The sequence below is a fragment of the Herpailurus yagouaroundi genome, unplaced genomic scaffold (genome assembly GCF_014898765.1).
Source record: "Herpailurus yagouaroundi ecotype Mexico unplaced genomic scaffold, PumYag 161, whole genome shotgun sequence".
NCBI classification, from domain to species: Eukaryota; Metazoa; Chordata; class Mammalia; order Carnivora; family Felidae; genus Herpailurus; species Herpailurus yagouaroundi.
The window spans coordinates 9505684-9531600 of NW_024412402.1; the positions used below are offsets into that span (position 1 = coordinate 9505684).

The 25917-nt window shown below is 38.5% G+C and overlaps 1 protein-coding gene across 4 annotated transcripts in view; it reads left to right on the forward strand.

Annotated features, from left to right (window-relative positions):
- RNF214 (ring finger protein 214) overlaps positions 1-25917 on the forward strand; it is a 49140-nt gene that overhangs the window by 14405 nt on the left and 8818 nt on the right. The window lies entirely within an intron of this gene.

Sequence of the window (25917 nt, forward strand, 5' to 3'; positions counted from 1 at the left end):
AAATGATGCTGTTTAGAGTAGAACCCTGCACGTATGTATATATTTGTGCATAAGTAGCCAGTTGTGTTTATGTTCCTACTTCCTTTTCTTTTGGTGTAATTCTTATTTGAAAAACAAGTGCACAAATAAAATCCTGTAATGACTTCAGCGTTTTCAGCACCTTGTTTTAGATTCAATAAAAAAAAATTTCAGATTCAGTAATACCTTAAAATAATAGCAGCTGCTTGTTGGGTCCTAAGTATGATCAAGATTTTGAAATGCATCTAACAGCCACTTCGCTTGTTTTGAACCTGGTTCTTCAGAAGTTCAGGGTATGGAAGTACTCTCATTATGTTATTCACTAAAACAGATTTCAAACAGTGACATCGTATGTAAGCTGTTTGGAGAGAATTATTTAGTGGATCTATGTTCTCTTCTGGGCATTGTAGTAAGAACAAAGTAGGTGTAGAATTTGGTCGGATTTTCAGTTTTCCAACTTTCTTAATGTTGAAATAAAAATAACTGCGAACACTGATGATTTTATTTAAATTGTAAAATGCGCTTTTATTTGTCACTAAAATCTTGGCTTGCTGGTGAGTGAAAAGTAGCAAGCTCATCGGTTGAATCATTTTTCCAAGCATGAAAGATGGTAACCGTGAAAGGTCAACATGAAAAAGCACATTTGGGAAAGAGCCTAAGGATCAGTCTGTTTTGTTGACACTCGAATGATGGATGGTTACAAGTTGGGTCGGTTGTCCGTGCTGATCCATGTGCCAGCAGTTATGAAGAGTGTGCTGGGACCATAACGCCATACCTGGTGTTGTTAGTGATCCAAACCGCTGCCACTACCTGTTGACAGCATGGCCTTTGTCATCGTCTTCACGGTCTGCAAGGGGGAGGAGGTGAAACACATGTGATGCGAGCAACTCAGCAGCAGACGTCTTAGCAAAAGCTAGGAAGGGGAATCTGTAATTATATTCTAGGCTCTGTGAAAGATTTTCTTTTGCTGTGTATTCTACGCTCTTAACATGTCTCTGACCGCTTTCTTTACCTTCTGATTGGATAGCCCCGGAGTGGTTGATACTAACAGTTTGCTGCTTGTGCTCTTGAAGATCCAATTGGGTGTTTTTACGTGTGTTGTGAATGTCAGAATGGTGCTTTCTGTCATTTGTTTTGTGGTGTGTGGGGTTCACTTTTCCAGAAGCAGGAGGAAGAAGTCTTCTGTGTGTATCTTTGTTCAGGCAGTGATAGAGGTTTTGTTTCGCATCCCGTCATCCATAGTAACTGTGGGCACAGAGCTTTTGCTCATTGTGCTAGTCTGCTCAGGCTGCCGTAACAGAGTACCACAGACTGGGTGACTTAACAGAAATGTAAAAATAAAAGAAAAAGAAAAAGAAAGGATAATAATTAGAATCAGGATGAGCAATAAAAACAAGAGCAACAACAACAGCAAAACAGAAGTGTATCGTCTCACAGTTCCAGAGGCTGGAAGTCCAAGGTTAAGATGCCAGCAGGGTTGGTTTCTGGTGAAGCTGCCGTCTTGGCTTGCAGACACCGCTGCCTTCTTGCTCTGTCCTCACGTGGCCTTTCTCCTCTGGGTGTGCACACTCCTGCTCTCTTTCCTCTTCCTGTAAGGACACCAGTCCTCCCGGATTAGATCCCCGTCCTTATGCCCTCATTTAACTTCAATTACTTCCTTAAAGGCCTTCTCTCCAAATACAGTCACACTGCTGGTTAGAGTTTCAACACAGGAATTTTGGGACACATTTCAGTCCATAACAGTCATATTTCCTGTTTGTAGCTCTTTCGTTCAGTCAGTCAGTGTTTGTGGAGGGTCTTCTGTGAGCCAGACAATATGGGCCTAGAGAATAAAAAGTCCTCAAGGGGGGCACCTGGGTGGCTCAGTCCGTTAAGCCGTCAACTTCCGCTCAGGTCATGATCTCACGGTCAGTGAGTTCAAGCCCTGCATTGAGCTTTGTGCTAACAGCTCAGAGCCTGGAGTCTGCTTCGGATTCTGTGTCTCCCTCTCTCTCTGCTCCTCCCCTGCTTGCGCTCTCTCTCTCAAAAATTAAAAAAACGTTAAAAAAAAAAAGTCCTCAAGGAGCTTATTGTTTAATAAGGGAAATGATAGTATAATGATACCATATAGTGGTGGTATGAGGTGCGGACTGGGTGGGAGGAGTCAAAGAGGGCTTCCCGGAGAAAGCGATTCCAGAAATAAATCCCGAGAGATAAAGGGGAACGTGAACACCAAATGCAATGGATGATCCTTGGTTTGATCCTGGATTAAACAAATAAACTGTAAAGGACGTTTTGGAATAAATGGGAAAATTTGAATATGGATTACATATTAGATAGTGTGTTGATATTAAATATTTGGGATGCTGTGGGTTATGCTGTTGAATGTTTATGTAGAAGATTGTTCTTGTTTTTTAAGAGATACTTGCTGGAGTTTTAGGGGCTAGGTGTAAGGATGTCTGTAACTTTCAGATGGTTCCGAGAGAGACGAAACGAATGTGGCAAGTAAGAGTAACAACTGATGAAGCTAGATGAAGGGCACGTGTTTATTATACTATTCTCTTGATTTTTCTTTTGGATTGAAATGTTCAAAGGTAGAGTTATAGGGTGGGGGTAGATACCAGGAGGAATTAATGGGGCAAAGAATAGGGCAAAGACCTTGCAGGCAGGAGGCCTACAGATGAGAGAGCCACACTGAGCTGTTAGCTGGGCCGGAATGAGGCCAGTGAAGTAGTGGGAAGCTGGTCACGAAAGATTCCTATGTTGTGTTCAGGAGTTTGGGTTTTTCCCTGATAGAGATATTGAAAGATTTTAAGGGAGGAGAGGTATCAAAGGATGAGCTTTGCATTTTAGATAAATGACGTTGGCAGGTGGAAAGCAGGCGGAGTAGCTTGCAGGGCCACTTAGGAGATGTCTCTGTCAGAGCCTGTGTCATTCTGGTGCCAGCGGGGAGGAGAGAAGGGAACGCATTTGTCAGGAGCACTGGGAGGTGACAGGGAGGAGCTGGTGTAATTCCCATATTTCTGGCTCTGAAAATGGGGGAAGTAATGGGGTTCTTTTGTAAGGTGTCTTAGCCATTTTATCTTACAAGTTTCAACTTAATTCTGCCTACTTTGTGACATCTTCCTTATCCACTTCTTCCTGAACTAATTTCTGATTTCTCCCTCCTCAGAACATCTATACAGCATTCTGACCATTTAGTGCTTATTTTTATATTGTACCCTACATTTTTTTCCCACCTGTGTATGTCTCAGCTGCCCACTTACATTGTAAGCCTCTTGAGGATAAATACTAGATTCTCTCTGTGTATAGGTAATTAAAAAAAATTCATTCTCATATTCTTTTCCAGTACTCAGTTCATTGCTATATAACTGGTAATTATTTGACAAGTATTTGTTGAATCACTGGATAGCAAATTAAGAGAATTTCACATTGGGGCGCCTGGGTGGCTCAGTCAGTTCAGCATCTGACTCTTGGTTTCAGCTCAGGTCATGAACTCATGGTTCATGAGTTCAAGCCCCGTGTCTGGCTCCATTCTGACACTGCGGAGCCTGATTGGGGTTCTCTCTCCCCTCTTTCTCTACCCCTCCCCTGTTCTCTCTCTCTCTCTCTCTCTTTCAAAATAAATAATTTTTTCTAAAAAGAATTTTAGGGGCCCCTGGGTGGCTCAGTTGGTTGAACATCTGACTTCGGCTCAGGTCATGATCTCACAGTTTGTGGGTTTGAGCCCCGCCTTGGGTTCTGTGCTGACAGCTCAGAGTCTGGAGTCTGCTTCACATTCTGTGTCTCTCTCTCTGTCCCTTCCCTGCGTATATTCTCTCTCTCTCAAAAATAAATAAATATTAAAAAAAAAATGAAAAAAAGAATTTTTCACTGACGTTATGTGAAGGTGAATTTAATAGAAATCTGCTAAGTGCTTTGTACTTTTTGAGGTAGTCACTATGTATTTTATTTATTTATTTTTTAAAGTTTATTTATTTTGAGAGAGAGTACCGAATAATCAGTTTATTTGACTTTTTTCTCCTGGATACTTGGTTGCTTTGTCACGGACGTGGTCTTGCTTTCGTGGGACACTTCCTAATTCTCTGCTTATATCCTCCAAGATTATTGCTGGCTTGGGGAAGGTGAGGGCTCAGTGTGCATGTTGTTCCAGGGCAGAACTTCTTTTTAAGATTCCTGCCTTTAACTGTGACTCATGGGGAATGGCAGCAAGTAGAGCCCTTCCTCCATTAAAGATGGTGAGCTTGTGCTTTAAAGGGCTTCATCAATCAACGCGTAGAAGTATCTTGGGACAAATAGCAGGAAAGCTGCAATATTAAGCCCGATTCTTCTTTTTTAAAAGATGTTCTGAGCTTGCCTAATGAACTCACATGATAGAGTGATAGGTAAGTAGTAGATCAAGGTACTTAGTGTTGGAAGCATTTCTTTAGATATGTCACAAGAGTCTGTGCTAAATTGAAATTAATAGGGTGCATGAAGATTCATTTTGGAATTCTCTCACCAAATGGTAGTTTATTTAACAGGTACGCATGGAAGCCCTGGTAGCTTGCCTAGTAATCAGTCAATCTGGTGAGTGTTTCTTGGGTGTGCAACAGTGAGCCAGGCTGTCACAACATCCTGTATTTAACCACACCCTTCGGTCCTCCCGGCAGTCGACTTGTTCCCAGTAAGTCTACACTTGGACCACTTCAGGTCCCCTTTCTCTCTTGGTGACCTCGCTCCTTTGCCACCAGTCTTTCAGGTCCCTGGATGCATGTCTTTCCATACCCAGCCTAGACTGTGGTCCACTGCTTGAATTGCTCCCTTAGTGTTCCTCTCTGTTCTCTTCCCCTGCATTTTTCTGTAGTCCTCCAGTCCTGGGTCAGGTCCGCCACCTGGCCTGTCATCTTACCCCTGGGCTGCTGAGAGCTGCTGGAGACAGTCATATGACGGTGTGTTTTGGGTCTGAATAAATGTATGACTTCTACCACCACCTGGATCTTCAGGGCTCCCTCTTCCTCTGAGAGCTGTCCCAAACTTTTACCTCCCATTCTGAACTTTCTCTCTCCCCCATTTCTCTCCTTCGTCTTAGCAGATGATCTCGCTTTTTATTTCACTGAAGAAATAGAGGCCATCAAGTGAAACTTCCTTCAGTTTCCCAGCTATTGGCACACACATCCATCCCTTCCTCCTGTCCCAGTATCTGAGTTGAACGTTTCTACCTGGATGTGAATTCAGTTCACTCTCACTTCTACCATTTCTCCATACGTGGCAGCACTGTGCCCCTCCAACCACACCTAAGCTGAAACACTGAGACTCATCCTAAATTCTTGTCTCATAGACTTTGACCAAGTTCTGTACATTCTTCTTCTTCCTCTTCCTCCTCCTCCTCCTCCTCCTCCTCCTCCTCCTCTTCTTCTTCTTCTTCTTTTTAATGTTTCTTTATTTTTGAGAGAGAGCATGAGCGGGGGAGGGGCAGAGAAAGGGAAACAGAGGATCTGGAGCAGACTCTGGGCTGACATCAGCAAGCCCTATGTGGTGCTCAAACTCACAAACTGTGAGACCATGACCTAAACCAAAGTCTGACGCTTAACCGAATGAGGCACCCAGGCACCCCAACAGCCATGCTGGTTTATACATACTACGACATGAACTCACTTAAAACTCAGCCTGTATTATTTGCTCTAGAAAGCTTTCCCACATCCTCCCCTTCACACATTGTGAACATTTAATTTAGATGACCCTCCTCTGTACTCACTAGCATGCTGTGTATACCTCTGTCTTAACCCATATCTCTGATGGTCTTTTTGTTAACGTGAATGCCTCCTCCATCATATAGTTAGCTTCTTGAGGGTAAGTGTTTTGATTTATCTATTGCTGTGTAAAAATTAATTGTAAAACTTAGTATCTTACAACAATAGTAATTTCTATTACTCTCACAACTCTTTGGGTTGACTGAGTCTCAGATGGACGGTTCTGCTAGTCTCCTTTAGAGCCATTCCTGTAGCTGTGGTCAGATGGTGATTGGGTCTTGAACATCCATGATGGTGTCATTAATATTTCTGACACCTTGGCAGGGACACCTGGAAGGCTGGGCTCACCTGGGACTCCAAGAGGTCTAGACCTTTTCTGACTCTCTCTCTCCATATTATCTCAGGGCTTTTTCCTCTCTAGGTGGCCTTTCCAACACAGGGGCAGATTTTCTACTTGGTGGCTCAGAGCTCCCAAGAGTGCAAAAGTGGAAATTTCTCGGCTTTCCTAAGCCATAGCCTTGGAACTGGTGTAGTGCTACTTCTGTGGTATCCTTTTGGTTAAAATGAGTCACAGGGCCAGCTCAGATTTAGCATTGGAGGGGACTGTGAAGAGCATGGACACCAGGAGGCCTGGTGCATTGGGAAGGGTCCATATCTGGAAATCTGCTACCACAGCAAGTAACACGTCTTATTTAATTTTTTCTGCTTAGCATAGATTAGTATCTTTTAAATATGGGGAATCATAGAAGTTATGCAGATAGATACATAATTAGAGATGTTTTAGAAACATGCAGGAAGAATTTTGGAGAGAGACAGAGGCTGGGAGAAGCCCTTACAATAAACTGAGTTTCCAAGGATCCTTATAAGAGTAGTAGTGATGGTGGAATGAAAGAGAAGAAATGGATTCAGGAGGAATTGATGCTGGATTATTTTAGAGATTAAGACTGGGGAAGGTGTCAAAACTAACTTCCGTGTATTGACCCTGGTTAGTAGTTATGTGCTACGTGGTAGTAATTGGGAAATGGAATTCAAGTTCTATGTTTTGAGGGTAAAGAAGTAATTTGATGATACGAGACATACAAGTTAAAATACTAAGTTGGCCTTTGGAAGTGGGACACTAGACTCGAAGAGTTGACTGTGTAGAGGTGATAGTTACGATACTAGAATTGAGTTTTTCATGGGAAAAAGTATAGAGTAGGGCTTAACTCTGAACCCTGAGGTACACCTGCAGTTTGGGAGTATAAAGAGGAAGCGAAGGCAGAAAGGAAGGGAAACAGCTTATAATAGTTTAGGGTTTCAAAGGGAGAAGTGCCTAACAATGTCAGAAATTTCAGACAAGCAAGTAAGAACCAGGTCTGAATAAAGGCCATTGGTAATTACTGAGTGTAACCGGCGGGAAAGTTTTTAGGCAGAAGAATTAAGTGATTGGATTTATTTTTACCCCAATATTTTATTATGAAAAATTTTTAAACACTAGGAGAAGCTGGGAGTATTGTACATTAACACTCACCACCTAGATTCAACAATTAACATTCTGCTAAATAGGTTTTAGCAATATTTTTCCGTCCCTCTATCCATTCATCAGTCCTCTTTTTTTTTTCGATGCATATCAGGGCAATTTGTAGTCATCAGTAACTTCACCTTTAAATCCGTGAACATATATATCATTAATTAGAGGTAAATGTTATTATTTGTGTTTTTTATTTTTTTGGTAGTAATATGTATATGCAGTTAAATACGTAAGTCTTAAGTGCACCGTTCCATGAGTTGTGACAAATGTATGCGCCTGTGTATTCAGACCCCATCAAGTATAGCGAATACTACCATTAGGCCAAATGGTTCCCTCATACACTTTCCCAGGCATTTCTTTTCTTTATCGTTTTTAATGTAAATCCAAGTTAGTTAACATATAGTGCAATAATGATTTCAGGAATGGAATTTAGACGTACAACAGCCAGTGTGCATCCCAACAAGTGCCCTCCTTAGTGCCCATCTCCCATTTGGCCGAACCCCCAGCCAACATCTATCTCTCCAACAACCCCTCAGTTTGTTCTCTGTATTTAAGAGTCTCTTATGGTTTGTCTCTCTCTCTGGTTTTTCTTATTTTTCCTTCCCTTCTCCTATGTTTATCTGTTGTTTTTCTAAATTCCATGTACGAGTGAACTCTTAGGATATTTGTCTTTCTCTGACTGACTTATTTCACTTAGCATAATATAATGCACTGTAGTTCCATCCACATTGTGGCAAATGGCAAGATTTCATTATTTTTGATTGCTGAGTAATATTTCATTGCATATATGCACCACATCTTTATCTGTTTGTCAGTTGATGGACATTTGGGCTCTTTCCAAAATTTGGCTTTTGTCGATAGTGCTGCTATAAACATTGGGGTGCATGTACCCTTTCGAATCAGCATTTTTGTGTCCTTTAGATAAATACCTAGTAGTGAAGTTGCTGGGTCACAGGGTAGTTCTATTTTTAATTTTTTGAGGAATCTCCATACTGTTTTCCAGATTGGCTGCACCAGTTTGCCTTCCCACCAGTAGTGCCAAAGAGATCCTCTTTCTCCGTGTCCTTGTCAACATCTGTTGTTTCCGGAGTTGTTAATTTTAGCCATTCTGACAGGCGTGAGGTGGTATCTGATTGTGGTTTTGATTTGTATTTCCCTGATGATGAGTGATGTGCATATTTTCATGTGTCTGTTAGCCATCTAGATGTCTTCTTTGGAAAAGTGTCTCTTCATGTCTTTTTCCCATTTCTTCATTGGATTATTTGTTTTTTGGGTGTTGAGTGTGGTAAGTTCTTTATAGTTTTTGGGTACAAACCCTTTATCTGATATGTCATTTGGAAATATCTTCTCCCATTCTGTCAGTTGCCTTTTAGTTTTGCTGATTGTTTCCTTCGCTGTGTAGAAGCTCTTTATCTTCGTGAGGTCCCAATAGTTCATTTTTGCTTTTGTTTCCCTTGCCTCCTGAGACATGTCTAATAAAAACTTGCTGCAGTTGAGGTCAAAGAGATTGGCTGCCTGTCTTCTCCTCTAGGATTTTGATGCCTTCTGTCTTACATTTAGTTCTTTCATCCATTTTTTTTTTTAATTTTCAATTTTACAGATTTTGTATTCTTTTTTTTTAATTTTATTTTTTTAAATCTATATCCAAATTAGTTAACATATAGTGCAACAATGATTTCAGGAGTAGATACCTTAATGTCCCTTACCCATTTAGCCCATCCCCCCCCCAACCCTGTTCTCCATATTTAAGCATCTTTTATGTTTTGTCCCCTCCCTGTTTTTATATTATTTTTGTTTCCCTTCTCTTATGTTCATCTGTTTTGTCTCTTAAAGTCCTCATATGAGTGAAGTCATATGATATTTGTCTTTCTCTGACTAATTTCCCTTAGCATAATACCCTCCAGTTCCATCCATGTAGTTGCAAATGGCAAGATTTCATTCTTTTTGATTGCTGAGTATACTCCATTGTGTGTGCGTGTGTGTGTGTGTGTGTGTGTGTGTGTGTGTGTGTATGTGTATACCACATCTTCTTTATCCATTCATTCATCGATGGACATTTGGGCTCTTTCCATACTTCGGCTATTGTGGATAGTGCTGCTACAAACATAGGGGTGCATATGTCCCTTCGAAACAGCACACCTGTATCCCGTGGATAAATGCCTAGTAGTGCAATTGTTGAGTCATAGGGTACTTCTGTTTTTAATTTTTTCAGGAACCTCCATACTGTTTTCGAGAGTGGCTGCACCACTCTCGCTTGCGTTCCCACCAGCAGTACAAAAGAGATCCTCTTTCTCTGCATCCTCGCCAACATCTGTTGTTGCCTGAGTTGTTCATGTTAGCCATTCTGACAGGTGTGAGGTGGTATCTCATTGTGGTTTCGATTTGTATTTCCCTGATGATGAGTGATGTGGAGCATTTTTTCCTGTCGGTTGGCCATCTGGATGTCTTCTTTGGTGAAGTGTCTATTTGAGTCTTTTGTCCATTTCTTCACTAGATTATTTGTTTTTTTGGGTGTTGAGTGTGGTAAGTTCTTTTCAGATTTTGTATACTATCCCTTTATCTGATATGTCATTTACAAATATCTTCTCCTCTTCTGTTGGTTGCCTTTTAGTTTTGCTGATTGTTTCCTTTGCTATGCAGAAGTTTTTTATTTTGACGAGGTCCCAATACGTTTTTGCTTTTGTTTCCCTTGCCTCTGGAGACGTGTTGAGTAAGAAGTTGCTGCGGCCAGGATCCAAGAGGTTTTTGCCTGCTTTCTCCTCGAGGATTTTGATGGCTTTCTGTCTTACATTGAGGTCTTTCATCCATTTTCAGTTTATTTTTGTGTATGGTGTAAGAAAGTGGTCCAGGTTCATTTCTCTGCATGTCGCTGTTCAGTTTTCCCAGCACCACTTGCTGAAGAGACTGTCTTTATTCCATTGGATATTCTTTCTTGCTTTGTCAAAGATTAGTTGGTCATACATTTGTGGGTCCCTTTCTGGGTTCTCTATTCTGTTCCATTGATCTATGTGTCTGTTATTGTCCTAGTTCCATTCTGTTCTGATGATTATTACAGGTTTGTTTGTAATACAGCTCAAAGTCTGGAATTGTGATGCCTCCAGCTTTGGTTTTCTTTTTCAAGATTGCTTTGGCTATTCGGGGTCTTTTCTGGTTCCATACGAATTTTAGGATTGTTTGTTCTAGCTCTGTGAAGAATGGTAGTGTTATTTTGATAGGGAATACTTTCCCAGTCATTTCTTGTCCCTTCTTCCAAAAGCAACTGCTGATTTCTGATTTTTTTAATCAGAAATTAATTTAGCAGGTTCTAGAGTGTCACATAAATGAAATCATAGAATGTGTACTCTTTCGTGTAGGACTTCTTTCATTCAGCATAATGTTTTCTGACATTCATTCATGTCTCTTTATTGTCCAGTAATATTCCTTTTGTTAATATACCACTGTTTGTCCGTTCTCCTTTGAGGGGCATGTAATGATTTCCAGATTTTGATTATTATGAATAAAGCTGCTGTGAACAGTCAAATACAAGTCTTTGTGTGAACATATGCTTTTATTTCTCTTAGGTAAATTTCTAGGGGTAGAATCATCAGGTAGTAGGCTAGGTATATGTTTAGTTTTATAAGAAACTGACAGATAAATTTCCCAAGTGGATATACGATTTTACACTCTGCCTACAAGGTATGAGAATTCTGGTTGCTTCGTATCCTTGCCACTCAGGTGGTTATATTTCATTGTGGTTTTATTCTGCATTTCCCTCATTATTAGTGATATTGATCACTTTTTCCACCTGCTTATTGATCATGCATATATTTGTTTTTGTGAAGTGTCCACTCAGATTTTTGCCCCCCTCCCTTTTTTTTTGGTTGAGTTTTTAGAAGTTCTTTGCATATTCCAAATATAATGCCCTTTGTCAGTTATATATTCTCTGAAATTTTCTTCCACTCTCTGACTTAGCTGTTCATTTTTTAATTGTATCTTTTGATGAACAGAAGTTTTAATTTTAAGGATGTCTAATTTATCAAGTTCTCTTTTATAGTTTTTGCATTCTTTGTCCTAAGAAACCTTTACCTACCCTGAAGTAGCAAAGATGTTCTCTGTTTTCTTATGGAAGCTTTATCATTTTAGCTTTTATCTTTGTGATCCATCTAGGCTGGTTAGTTCAGTTGGTGAGAGCGTGGGGCTAATAGCTTTCATCTTTATGATGCATCTCAAGGTAATTTTTCTGCATGGTGAGAAGTAGGGGTTGAGGTTCATTTTTTCCTATGTACCTATTCAGTTCTTCTAGCACTATGTGTTGGAAAGACTTTCCTTTCTCTCCATTGGGTTACTTTACACCTTTGCCAAAAACCAAATGACAATATGAGTCATTTGTATAAATAGTAGGCCTATTTCTGAGTACTATTTTTTAAAAATGTTTATTTATTTTGAGAGGGAGAAAGAGCGAACATGACTTGGGGAGGGGCAGAGGGAGAGAGAGAATCCCAAGCAGGCTCCGCAATGTCATTGCAGAGCCCGTTGTGGGGCTCGAACCCACGAACCTGAGATCGTGACCTGAGCCGAAATCAAGAGTTAGACGCTTAACTGACCGAGCCACCCAGGCACCCCTGTGAGTCCCATTCTATTGCATTGGTATATTTGTCTATCTTTATGCCATATCATACTGTTGTGATTAGTATGGCTTTATAGTAAGTTGTGGTCAGAGAATATAAGGTGTTCTGTTTTTTTTTTAAGGTTGCCTTGAACCTTTGCACTACCTTTGGGTCCTTTACACTACCATATATGTTTGAGAAACAGCTTGCCAGTGTCTACAAAAGCAAAAACAAAACTGGTGAGACACAGTTGCCTTGAATCTGTACATCAATTTGGGGAAAATTGACATCCTAATAATATTGAGCCTTCCAATCCATAAAAATGTGTCTGTTGGTTATTTAGGTCTTTGTGTTACCAACATTTTGTAATTTCCAGTGTACAGGTCTTACACATCTTTTTTTAGATTTCAAAAGAAATTTTTTTCTGTTTCATATTCTTTGACACTATTCAAGTAGAATTAAATTTTTAAATTTTTATTTATTTATTTAATTTTTTTTAAGTAGTCCCAATGTGGAGTTTGAATTCACGACCCTGAGATCAAAACCTGAACTGAGGGGCGCCTCGGTGGCGCAGTTGGTTACGCGTCCGACTTCAGCCAGGTCACGATCTCGCGGTCCGTGAGTTCGAGCCCCGCGTCAGGCTCTGGGCTGATGGCTCAGAGCCTGGAGCCTGTTTCCGATTCTGTGTCTCCCTCTCTCTCTCTGCCCCTCCCCCGTTCATGCTCTGTCTCTCTCTGTCCCCCAAAAAATAAATAAATAAACGTTGAAAAAAAAAATTAAAAACAAAAAAAAACAAAAAAAACAAAAACCTGAACTGAGAACAAGAGTTGGATGTTTAACCTACTGAGCTTCCCAGGCACCCCAGAAGTAAATTTTCAAAAAAGGTTCCAACCATTTCTTGCTAGTTTGTAAAAATACAATTTATTTTATATATTAATCTTGTACCTCCTACTTTGCTAAATTTACACATGAATGTCTTAGTAGTTTTGTAGATTCTTTAAGATTTTCTATGTAAACAATTATAGCTTCTGTGAACATACAGTTTTATTTCTTCCTTTGAAATCTTAAGCCTTTTATTTCTTGTAAACATTATAGCACTGGCTAGGACCTCCAGTATAGTGTTGAATAGAAGTGGTAGAGTAGAGTAGTTCCTGCTCTTAGGAGGAAATGTTTACTATTTTACCATTAAGCTTGATGATAGCTATAGCTTTTTTGTGGATGCTCTTTATCATAGTGGGGAAGTTCTCTTCTGTTTCTGATTTTCTGAGAGTTCTTAACATGGTTGGATGCTTAGTTTTGTCAAATAGTTTTTCTGCATCTATTAAAATTATCAAATAGTTTTTCCCCTTTATTCTGTTAATAAGGTGAATTACATTGATTTTTTTTTTTCAAGTGTTAAACCAGTCATCATCCTTGGCATAAATTCACTTGGACAAGATACATTTTTGTTTTTATATATTGCTGGATTTGACTTGCTATTATTTTTTAGGGATATTTGTGTCTATACTTACTGAAGACCATTGATCTATATTATTTTGATTTTTAAAAATTTAGTTACATTGATTGCTGAGGGAGTAAAGTTAAAACGTTTATGGTTATAGACTTCCCTCTTTTTCCTTTTAATTCTGTGAAGTTTTCTTATCCTTTGAGGCTATATTGTTAGATACATATACATTTATGGTTATTATATATTCTTGACAAATTGGCCATGTTATCATTATGAAATGTTTCTCTTTGTCATATTCTTTATGTTAAAGTTTACTTTATGTGATATAAATACTACAGTCTCATGTTTATGTTTTTTTTTTTTTTTTTTTTTTTTTTTTTTTTTTTTTTTTTAATTTATTTTTTTTTTTGAGAGAGGCAGAGCATGAACGGGGGAGGAGCAGAGAGAGAGGGAGACACAGAATCGGAAACAGGCTCCAGGCTCTGAGCCATCAGCCCAGAGCCTGATGCGGGGCTCGAACTCACGGACCGCGAGATCGTGACCTGGCTGAAGTCGGACGCTTAACCGACTGCGCCACCCAGGCGCCCCTCATGTTTATGTTTTATATGGTGTATATTTTTCTATCATTCATCTTTAGCTTACTACATTTTTATGTGTCCTGTAGACAGCATATAATTGAATCTTTCTTTTTGATCTCTTCTGACAAGCTGCCTTTTAAATAAAGGCTTTAGTCAGTTTATATTTGATGTAATTATTGATATGGTTGAATTTAGGTCTACTCTTTTACTATGTAAATCGAATATTAATTCTTGAGTATTCTTTAGAGTTTGATTTTAATTTGGCCTTTCCTTTCCCAAATACACATCTGTTACATTATTCACTGGCAGTATTCATTATAAAGAAAAACTACATACCTGCTACTTATGTTGTATTAGAAAGACTTGTATTTTTCTCGGATAAGGTATTTGAAAAATTTTCAGAGTCTTAATTGTAGAAACTTAGAATTTTTGTCCCTTAGATTTTTAAATAATTAAAAAATTTTAGATATAATATACGTTAATAAAAGGCACTTTAAATTGCACATAGATGAATTTTTACAAATTAATCACACATGTAAACACTAACATGATCAAAGTATAGCACATACCCATTACCCTAAAATGTTCTGTGTTCCTTCTAAATGACTGTCCTTACTTCCCCTCAGTTCCCAGGTAAACACTGATCTGCCTTCTGTCACTGTAGATTACACTTATTTTTTCTAGAGATTTGTATCTAACTTCTTTCACTCAGCATATTTTAAGGATTTATCCATGATATTGTCATGGATGTGAAGTATGTCAATAGTTTATTCCTTTTTTTTTTTTTAAGATTTTCTTTTTGAAAGCAGTTTTAGGTTTACAACAAAATTGAGAGGGAAGGATGGAGATTTTCCATGTGCCCCCTGCCCCCACACATGCATAGCCTCCCATTATCAACATCCTTCACCAGAATGGGACATTTTTTTTTTTTTTTTTTTTTTTACCAAGGGTGAACCTATCCAAATTCCATAGTTCACTTGAGGGTTCACTCTTGGTGTTGTACATTCTTGGTGTTGCACATTCTGTGGGTTTAGACAAATGTATAATGACATATATCCATCATTATAATATCGCACAGAGTATTTTTCACTGCCCTAAAAATCCTCTTGCTCTATTTAGTCATCTCTTTTCTCACACCTCCCCCACCAACAACCACGGATCTTTTTACTGTCTCCATAATTTTGCCTTTTCCAGAATGTTATATAGTTGGAATCATACAGTATGTAGTTAAGATTGGCTTATTTCACTTAGTGTTATGTATTTGAGGTTCCTCCATATCTTTCATGACTTGATTGATAGCTCTTTTCTTTTTGGTGCTGAGTACTATTCCATTGTCAGGATGTTCCACAGCTTTTTGATCCATTCATCTTCTGATGGCCATGTTGATTGCTTCCAGTTTTTGGCAGTTATGAGTAAACATAATCATGCTGCTATAAACATCCATGTGTGGTTTTTATGTAGACCTAAGTTTTCAACTTCTTTCTGTAAATATCAGGGAGTGCAGTTGTTGGATCATATAGGAAGAGAATGATTAGTTTTGTAAGATACCGCCAAACTGTCTTCCCAAGTGACTGCACCATTTTGCATTCCCATCAGCAGTGTGTGAGGGTTAGCTCACGTCCTTGTCAGCATTTGGTGCTGTCAGTTTGGACCCTTCTAATAGGTCTGTGTTGATAGCTCATTGCTGTTTTAATTTGCGTTTTTCTGATGACAACTGATGTGAAGCACCTTTTCATATGCTTATTTCTCCTGTGTGTCTTCTTCGGTGAGGTGTCAGTTGAGGACTTGGGCTGATTTTTTAAAATCAGGTTGTTGGTTGTTGTTGAGTTTTAAGAGTCCTTTGTGTGTTTAACAGTCCTTAATCAGATGTGCATATTCTCCCAGTCTGTGGTTTGTCTTCTAATCCTTTTGATACTATCCTTTACAGAATAGAAGTTTTCAATTTTAATGAAGTCACTTTATCAGTTATTTCTTTCATGAATTATGTCTGTTTTGTATCTAAAAAGGCATCACCATACCTAAGTTCAGCTAGAGTTTCTTTCATGTTATCATCTAGAAGTTTTATAGTTTTGTATTTTACATGTAGGTCTCTGATCTATTTTGAGTTAATTTCTGTTAAAAGTGTAAGGTCTGTGTTTAGATTCTTTTTTTTTTTTTTTTTTTTGCACGTGCATATCCAGTTGTTCTAGCACTATTTGTTGAAGAATCTCTTTGCTTTATTTTATTGCCTTCACTCCTTTGTCAAAGACTAGTTGGCTATATTTATGAGGGTCTGAAATAGGCTCTTTATTCTGTTTTATTGATCTGTTTGTTCTTTTGCCACAACCACACTGTTTTGTTTACTGTAGCTTTATAAGTACAGTATCATCAGTCCTCCAACTTTGTTCTTTTCTTTCAGTACTGTGATGGCTAATCTGAGTCTTTTGCCTTCCATATAAACTTTAGAATCAGTTTGTTGACATCCATAAAATAAATTGCTGGGATTTGGATTGAGATTGCATTGGATTTATAGATCAGGTTGAGAAGAACGGACATCTTGACAATGTTGAGTCTTCCTATCTATGAACGTGGAATAGCTCTCCATTTGTTCAGTTCATTTTCCATTTCATTCATCAGAGTTTTATAGTTTTCCTCATACAGATCTTATATATATTTTGTTGGATTTACACCTAAGTATGTCATTTTGAGGGGTGCTAATGAAATGGTATTCTGTTTTTAATTTAAAATTCTACTTACTCATTGTTGGTATATAGGAAAGTAATTGGCCTTGTATCCTTCAACCTTACTTAAACTCTTATTCATTCAAGGAGGGTTTTTTTATTGCTTCTTTCCAATTTTCTCCATAGGTATTCATGTCATCTGCAAAGAAAGATATTTTTGTTTTCCTTTCCAATCTGTATACCTTTGATTTCCTTTTCTTTCCTTATTGCACTCTTCCAGTATGATATTGATGAGTGGTAAGAAGGACATCCTGATCTTAGTGGGAAAGCTTCAAATTTCTTACCATTAAGTATGATGTTAGCTATAGGTTTTTTGTAGGTAGTCTATCAAGTTGAGAAAGTTCCCCTCTATTTCTAGTTTACTGAGAGTTTTTTTTTAATATGTATTTTTTAAATATTTATTTTTGAGAGAGAGAAACAGAGTGCAAGTTGGGGAAGGTCAGAGAGAGAGAGGGAGATGCAGAATCCGAAGCAGGCTCCAGGTTCTGAACTGTGAGCACAAAGCCTGACGTGGGGCTTGAACTCATGAGATGTGGGATCATGACCCAAGCTGTAGTCAGACGCTTAACCAACTGAGTGAGCCACCCAGGCGCCCCTACTGAGAGGTTTTTTCATGAATGTTGGATTTTGTCAAATGCTTTTTTTTGATAGGATCTGTAATTTTTCTTTTTTAGTCTTTTGATGTGATGGATTACATTAACCGGCTTTTGAATGTTGAACTAGTTTTGTATACACAGGATAAATTCCACTAGGTCATGGTGTAAATTCTTTTTATATTTGTTTAGATCTGATCTGCTAAAATTTTGTTGAGGATTTTTGCATCTTATGTTCATGAGAGATACTGGTTTGTAGTTTTCTACAAAAAGTTTTTGTAGAAAAAGTTTTTCTTTTGTAGAAAAGTTTTTCTACAAAAAGTTTTTTTTTTTTTAATGTTTCTTTATTTTTGAGAGAGAGCGCAAGTGGGGGAGGGGCAGAGAGAGAGAGGGAGACAGAGGATCTGAAGTGGGCTCTGCCGCTGACAGCAGCAACCCTGATGCGGGCTCAGACTCACGAACTATCAGAGCATGACCTGAACCGAAGTCAGATGCTCCACCGACTGAGCCACCCAGGTGCCCCATGTAGTTTTCTTTCCTTCTCCTGTCTTTGTGTGATTTTGGTATTAGGATAATATTGGCCTCATAGAATGAGCTGGGAAGTATTCTCTTTTCTGTCTTTTCAAGATTATAGGGAATTAGTACAGGTTTTTTCCTTTCCTTTCCTTTCCTTTCCTTTCCTTTCCTTTCCTTTCCTTTCCTTTCCTTTCCTTTCCTTTCCTTTCCTTTCCGTTCCGTTCCGTTCCGTTCCGTTCCGTTCCGTTTTGTTTTCTCTTCAGTAAACTCTACACTCACCATAGGGCTAAACTCACAACCCTGAGATCAAGAGTTGCATGCTCCACCGACCAAGCCAGCCAGGCGCCCCTGTATGGTTTTTCTTAAATGTTTGCTAGTATTTACCAGTGATCCCTTTGGGCCTGGTGCTTTTTGTTTTGGAAGGTTATTAATTATTGACTCTTTAATAGATATTCCTTTTTAATGTTGAGTTGTGGTCCATTGTGTGAATATTAAAAACAATTTTTTTAAATATTTATTCATTTTTGACAGTGAGAGAGATAGAGTGTGAACAGGGGAGGGGCAGAGAGAAAGGGAGACAAGAATCTGAAGCAGGCTCCAGGCTCTGAGCTGTCAGCACAAAGCCTGATGTGGGGCTCGGACTCATGGACCGTGAGATCATGACCTGAGCTGAAGTCAGACGCTTAACCGACTGAGCCACCCAGGTGCCCCTACTGTGTGAATGTTATACAATTTTGTCTGTGCAGTTGTTCTAATATAAACTGGCTGCCCTTCTTTCTGGTGAGAAGTCAGTGACTGTTCAAGTGTTGTTTCCTTCAGTGTATTGTCTCATTTTTTTCTATAGCTTCTTTCAAGTTTTTCCCTTTGGTTTTCAGCAGTGTGACTTTGATCTGCCCGGGTGTAATTTTCTTCATATTTTTCCTGTTTAGGGTTTTTTTTGAGCTTCTTAATCTGTAAAGTTATGTCTTTTACCAAATTCTGTGAAATTTTCTGATATAATTTGTATATATTTTTTGTGTCCCATTCCCTCCTTTCTTTCTGGGACTCTGCTTTCACATATGTTAAACCTTTTGATATTGTCCTACCGCTCATGGAGGCTGTGTTCTTTTCTTTCCAATCTTTTTCACTCTGTTCCTCATATTGATATATCTTTAAGTTCATTTATTCTTTCTTGTATCATTTCCATTCTGTTGTTAAGCCCAGGCAGTGAATTTCATATTTCCAGTATTGTATTTTTCAGAGTTCTGTCATTTCAGTTTATCTCTTTTTTATAGTTTCTGTTTCTCTGCTGAAAATTCTTATTTGTTCACTCCTTGAGAGCATATTTTTTATGTCCTTTTTCATGGTTAAAGTAGATGCTTTGAAACTCTTGCCTGCTGGGGCACCTGGGTGGCTCAGTTGGTTACGCGTCCGACTCTTGATTTCAGCTCAGGTTCTGATCTCATGGTTCATGGGTTCAAGCTCCATGTCCACTGCACTGTCAGTGCAGAGCCTAATTGGTATTCTGTCTTTCTCTCTGCCCCTCCCTGACTTGCTCTCTGTGTCTCTCATAATATAAATAAAATAACTTTAAAAAATGAAGTAAAATAAAATTCTTGCCTGCTAATTCCAGCATCTTGGTGACCCTGAAGTTTCTGTTCATTGAGTTTTCTTTTTTGTCAACCAGGAGTTGGAATCAGAAAAATTGTCCTAAATAAAAAACCAGCATAAAAGTTACACACTTTATGATTCTATTTACATGAACTTCTAGGAATGACAAACCAATAGTGAGAGAAAGTAGATCAGTTATTGTCAGTGGGTCAGGGTAGAGGGAAGAGATTGATTGCCATATCGTGTTCAGGGTGTGCAGACCATATAGTCTCTGTTGCATCTACTCAACTCTGTTGTTGTAGCATGAAAGCAGCCATGGACAATATGTAAATAAAATGAGCATGACTATGTTACCCCCCAAAACTTGATTTATAAAAATAGCTGGCAGCCTGAATTTGACCCACAGGCCATAGTTTACCAACTCCTGCTCTTGACTGTGGATCATATTTCCTGTTTCTTTGTATGTTGGTAATTTATGGTTAAATCCTGAGTATTGTGAATAGTATATTGTAGAGACTCTGGATTTTGATATATTTCTCCAAAAAGTCTTGGTTTTTTTTTTTTCCACTTTTAAGTCATTATTATTTTTTTAACTTGTTTCATTTTTTATTTTTTTTAAATTTACATCCAAAGTAGTTAGCATATAGTGCAACAGTGATTTCAGAAGTAGATTCCTTAATGCCCTTTACCCATTTAACCCATCCCTCTCCCACAACCCCTCCCGTAACCCTCAGTTTGTTCTCTATATTTATGAGTCTCTTCTGTTTTGTCCCCCTCCCTGTTTTTATATTATTTTTGTTTCTCTTCCCTTATGTTCATCTGTTTTGTCTCTTCAAGTCCTCATATAAGTGAAGTCATATGATTTTTGTCTTTCTCTGACTAATTAGTGTAATACCCTCCAGTTCCATTCATGTCGTCGCAAATGGAAAGATTTCATTCTTTTTGATTGCCGAGTAATACTCCATTGTGTGTGTGTGTGTGTGTGTGTGTGTGTGTGTGTGTGTGTGTGTCTGTGTGTGTGTGTGTACACACCACATCTTCTTTATCCACTCATCCATCGATGGACATTTGGGCTCTTTCCATATTTTGGCTATTGTTGATGGTGCTGCTATAAACATGGGGGTGCAGGGGCGCCTGGGTGGCGCAGTCGGTTAAGCGTCCGACTTCAGCCAGGTCATGATCTCACGGTCGGGAGTTCGAGCCCCGCGTCGGGCTCTGGGCTGATGGCTCAGAGCCTGGAGCCTGTTTCCGATTCTGTGTCTCCCTCTCTCTCTGCCCCTCCCCCGTTCATGCTCTGTCTCTCTCTGTCCCAAAAATAAATAAACGTTGAAAAAAAATAAAAAAATAAATAAATAAACATGGGGGTGCATGTGTCCCTTTGAAACAATACACCTGTATCCCTTGGATAAATGCCTAGTAGTGCAATTGCTGGGTCATAGGGTAGTTCTGTTAGTTTTTTGAGGAACCTCCATACTGTTTTCCAGAGTGGCTGCACCAGCTTGCATTCCCCAAAAAGTCTTGATTTAAAAAAAAAAAAAAAAACAACATTTGTCTTATTGAGCTATTTCCTTAGCTAGACTTAAACATCATACCCTTGTTTGATGTGCAGCAGCTGTGGTCTCTGTTAAATTTATTTAGCTGTAACTGGTGAATCTCTTCTGTGAGACCATGACCTGGACTGAAGTCAGATGTTTAACCAACAGAGCCACCCAGGTGCCCCATTAGATGCTAGTTCATTATCAGATGTGTGTTTTGCAGATATTTTCTCCTATTCTGTGATTTGCCTTTGCATTTTATAACAGTGTCTCTTGAAATGCAGAAATTTAAGTTTTGATGAAATCCAGTTTTCCAGTTTACTAGGTTTTTTCTTTCGTGGCTCATGCATTTTGTGTCTGAAGAAATCTTAACCCAAAGCAAAAGTACATTTAATTAGAAGAATTACAGTTGTTTACATTCTTGTAAGTCTCTTTAGTGGAAGAAGCTTAATTCTCCTATCTACTTCTACATTTAATCTTTTGCAGTATGTTGTGTTTTTTTTTTTTTTTTTTTAAGTTTAGTTGTTATTTATTTTGAGGGGGGGAAGGGCAGAGAGAGAGAGAATTGCAAGCAGGCTCCACATTGTCAGCATGGAGCCTGTCTCAGGGCTCGATCTCACAAACTGTGAGATCATGACCTGAGCCCAGATCCAGGGTCCGACCTTAACTGACAAGAGTTCTCCAGGCGCCCCTGCAGTATGTTGTTTTGATTGAAATATGTGAAGAAAATCTGGTGATACACAGATAGTTGGAAAAGGGAAGGGTGTTTTAATAGCCTTTTTTAAAGATAATTGTGGATATTTTTGATAGTACCCCAAAACTTGACTGGTATCTTAAAGGTTAGTTGAATCTGTTGGCTTAAGTTGCACTTTGAATGGAATTTTTAACTGTGTTGTGTAGGGGAGGACAAACCCTTCCTTCTACCCTGTTGGGTTTAATGTCTGAGGCCCATTTAATTGATAGAGATTAACAGGAGTAAGAAAACAACCCATAAGTACAACATGCATACACATGTGGAAGAGCTCAGTGATGAGTAGCTGAAAAGGGTGGTTAGAGTTCGGGCTTATCTACCATCTTAATAGGTGAGGGGGACAGGGAGAGAGGTACTTACGGGAAAACAAGGGACTTCTTAGGAAGGTGGGGAGAAAAGACACTTATGGGACTTTTTGGAAAGATAAGTGGCTTTTCAGGAAAACAAACTTAAGCTTATGATAACAAAAGTTCGTGATAATATTTGTAGGTATGAGTGGTTTCTTTCTTCTTCAGGGCCATAAAACTCTCTTGGAGAAGGGATTTAGGGTAGTTTTTATTCATGTTCTCTCTCCTGGGAGTAAGTCTGCTCTGAAGAAGAATTTATGACATCCTTATTTCCCAGAAGTTGCTGCTTTTAGGAAGATAAGGGAAGCTCCCAGAAGATTTTTTTTTTCTGCATCTGTTGAACCTCAGATGTCTTCAGCTTCGAATAATTTTTATGCCAGCTCTGAGGTTCTGAGTGGGTTCCATAGTTGATTTGGTAGCACAGTGCATTGATAATTTGGAAACTATTGGTTTAGAATTATTCAGACCTTCTAAGTGTTGGCACAGTTTACCGTATAGCATATGAAGAACCTCATTTGTTGATGTCACCATCGATTTCGTCAGAATAGTCTTTACCTAGTGGGAATCTCACAAGCTCCCAGTGGCTGGTACACATTTTCCAAAGTACTAATTTTTGCCCGAAAGCTCAAAATTGGTTGTCGGTGATAAATATTGTCAGTTGTTTCCTTTGAAATAGCAGGAGTACGCCACTCATTTTCAAGGACATGTCTGCCAGACACTCAAGTTCAAATAACCATCGTTTGTCTCTCAGTGGTTCTTGTAAGTAAAAATGGTATTTCATGAAAAAAGAGGCTAGTTCAACTCACAAGTCAAATGGTCTCACGAGTGCTTTTCCATGAGACAGCCATATACTTTGGTCTGTAGCATTTTATCAAACAGTATTTTAGAAATGTTTATTTTTAGAGGTTGAGATTTAATAAAATTATTACACTCTATGGCTTCATCACAACATCGTTAAGTAAAGCTTAAACCATGAAAATAAAAAGTCATTCAGCTTAGATTATGGGAGCATAACTTATGTTTGTTGCCAAGAATTCACATACAACATTATCTTTGATGCTTAGTTGGCCCGTACTAGACGAATAAAAAAATAGCAAGTCTAATTGCGTCTGTAGATTTGTCGGTTTGTAAAGCAAAATTACAATTCTTCAGATGAGATCTTAACTAAGTCTTCAAATTTGCAGCAGAATCTTTAATTTGATGAGTTACTGTATCATCAAAAAGTGACATTGCCATCGTTTATTTTGCTGACTTTTCATCCAGCAGGCATGTAGCAATGTCAGCTGGACAAGGCTGTGCTTCTCTGGTTAATGCAGTACAGTAGTTTCCCTGGCTTAGATGCTTCAGTGGCTTTTTCATTTCTGGTTTGAAAGCCTTTAATGAGATTTTTATGAATTTTAAAGACTTCATCACATCTGCTTTTAAAATAGTTCCTTTTTCTTTAAAGTCTGAATGATCTCAAAATGTCACTATAACTTAACTGGCACAATATAATTAGAAAATGTTCTGTGGCTTAAGATACAGTAAAGTAAATTGTGAGCGTCTATAAAGTCAAGGGAAAGATGGCTTTTGTCGTACTTTGGTTTCTTATTTATAATTTTGCCCAATTTCTTTGGAGTAGATTCTTTCCATGAGTCAGAAAACTGTAGGTCACTGCATCCTTTTTAGGATCTGTGAGATGTATACATTGCAGCTATGGGTTGAGAAAATGAGTCTTCTCGTCTCCCTTTTTTGAGCCAGTGATTCATTTTTCAATGTAAGAGGAAAGTACAGATAAATTTCCGTTTATTTTAGAAAAAGTTAAATTGTAAAGTAATACATTTTAGATAGAACTTAAAAATGAGAACATTTTCAGGACATCTGGGTGGCTGAGTCAGTTAAGTGTCTGACTTCAGCTCAGGTCACGATCTCGTGGTTTGTGGGTTCGAGACCTGCATTGGCTCTGTGCTGACAGCTCAGAGCCTGGAGTCTGCTTCAGATTCTGTGTTTCCCTCGCTCTCTCTGCCCCTCTCCCAGTCGCATACATGCTCTCTCTCTCTCTCAAAAATAAACATTAAGAAAATTTTTTTTCATTTAATGAGAAATTTTTTTTTTTAATTTTTTTTTTCAACATTTATTTATTTTTGGGACAGAGAGAGACAGAGCATGAACGGGGGAGGGGCAGAGAGAGAGGGAGACACAGAATCGGAAACAGGCTCCAGGTTCTGAGCCATCAGCCCAGAGCCTGACGCGGGGCTCGAACTCACGGGCCGCGAGATCGTGACCTGGCTGAAGTCGGACGCTCAACCGACTGCGCCACCCAGGCGCCCCTAATGAGAAATTTTTTAAAAATTAAAAGAAATTATTGTAAACAAAATGATAAGTTCTTGTTTCTACCTAGATGCCTGGAGAACTTGGAAATTTTACAGTGATTATTTATTGGACAATAATGAGATTATAAAGATTATAGCAAGTATAAAGATAGCTATAAAAGCACAACAGAAGTACTGAGAAGGGAAAAAAAATTGAGAGCTTAAATTATGCCTTCAACCTACTATTTTAAGACATGTTAGAAAACATAAGAATACAGAAGCATATATTCCATTAGCCATCAGTGATGATACTATCATGTGTTGTGTAGCCTAGGTCAGGAAAATCCATTGTAGACTCATGAGGGGATGAGATTGACAAAGGCAAGTAATTTTAGTGTTACTCTGAAATTCGTTTTTGCTTCATAGACCAGGCCCTCAAAGGTTTTGGGGACTGTGGACTATGTTTTGCAAACTGCTGTTCTAGATTATTTCTTCTATATCTAGGGCTTCCGCTACTGTCTTTATGGTCGTGACCTTGATCTGTACCCCTTGCCCAGACTACACCCCTGAACGTTAGACTCCTGCATCCACTGCCTGCAACTTTCTGGACCACTTCTCAGCTGAATGCTCTCTTATTCTTTGGCCTTTGCACATACTGTTTATTCTGGCCAGAATTTCTTTGCTCCTTTTGTTCACCTGGCAGACTCTTGGATTGCGAGTTTCTTGGGGCAGGAACTGGGCATCTTTATATTCCCAGGGTTTAGCATGGTGCCTAGCACACTGTGCTGCTCAGTAGATTTCTTGAATTTTGTTGAATCAAGGAAGAATTCTAGTCTCATAAACAGTACATTCGCAATTGAAGCCTGGGATAAATATTGCTGCTTATGTCTGATCTCATCCATTCTATATTGGTTAGTGTTAGTGTCCGATTCGGAGTAAAAGATTTTAGATTTTATAACCTCTACCCCCACTTCAGGAGAGCCAACCCCTTCATTCAACAGTTTTTGTTTTGTTTCCTTTTGCCTTGCCTCGAGTATAATATATTCTGAAAGGAAGACATTTGGGCTGAGGACCCATCTTAATTTTTAGCTCTGTGTCTGACTGTTGAGAGGATTTCACAAGACACTTATCATCTGCTTCTCTCCATTAAAATCACTGAATTCCACCACGCCTTGTGGTGGAAAATTCATATGCATATATTTTCGCTTCTCTGAAGGAGGACGTTCTACCATCCAAATGAGATAACTAACATTAAGTTCTTCCTATATGCCAGAGACTGTTCTATGTGTTTTACATATGTTAACTCATAATATACATAACAGCTCTGTGAGAGGTAGACTCTCGATATCCCCATTTTGTTAGGGTAAGTAACTTGCCAGAGGGTCGCATAGATAGTAATAGGGCTTGGATTTGAACTCAGAGCTTAGTTTTTGGCTCCAGAGGCCATGCTTTTAACTACTCTGAGTAGCTTCCTCTTCAATCTAGGTACATTATTTTTATCATTAACCTTTGTTAGTATACATGCACAGATGCTTATAATAGTATTTATTATTGTCATATAATAATATAGTATTTATTGTATATATAATAAATATATAATAATATATATTTTATATATTATATATAATATATATACTTTATATATAATATATAATATTAATATAGTATATATATTATATATAATATATATAATATATATTATATATAATAATATAATATATATT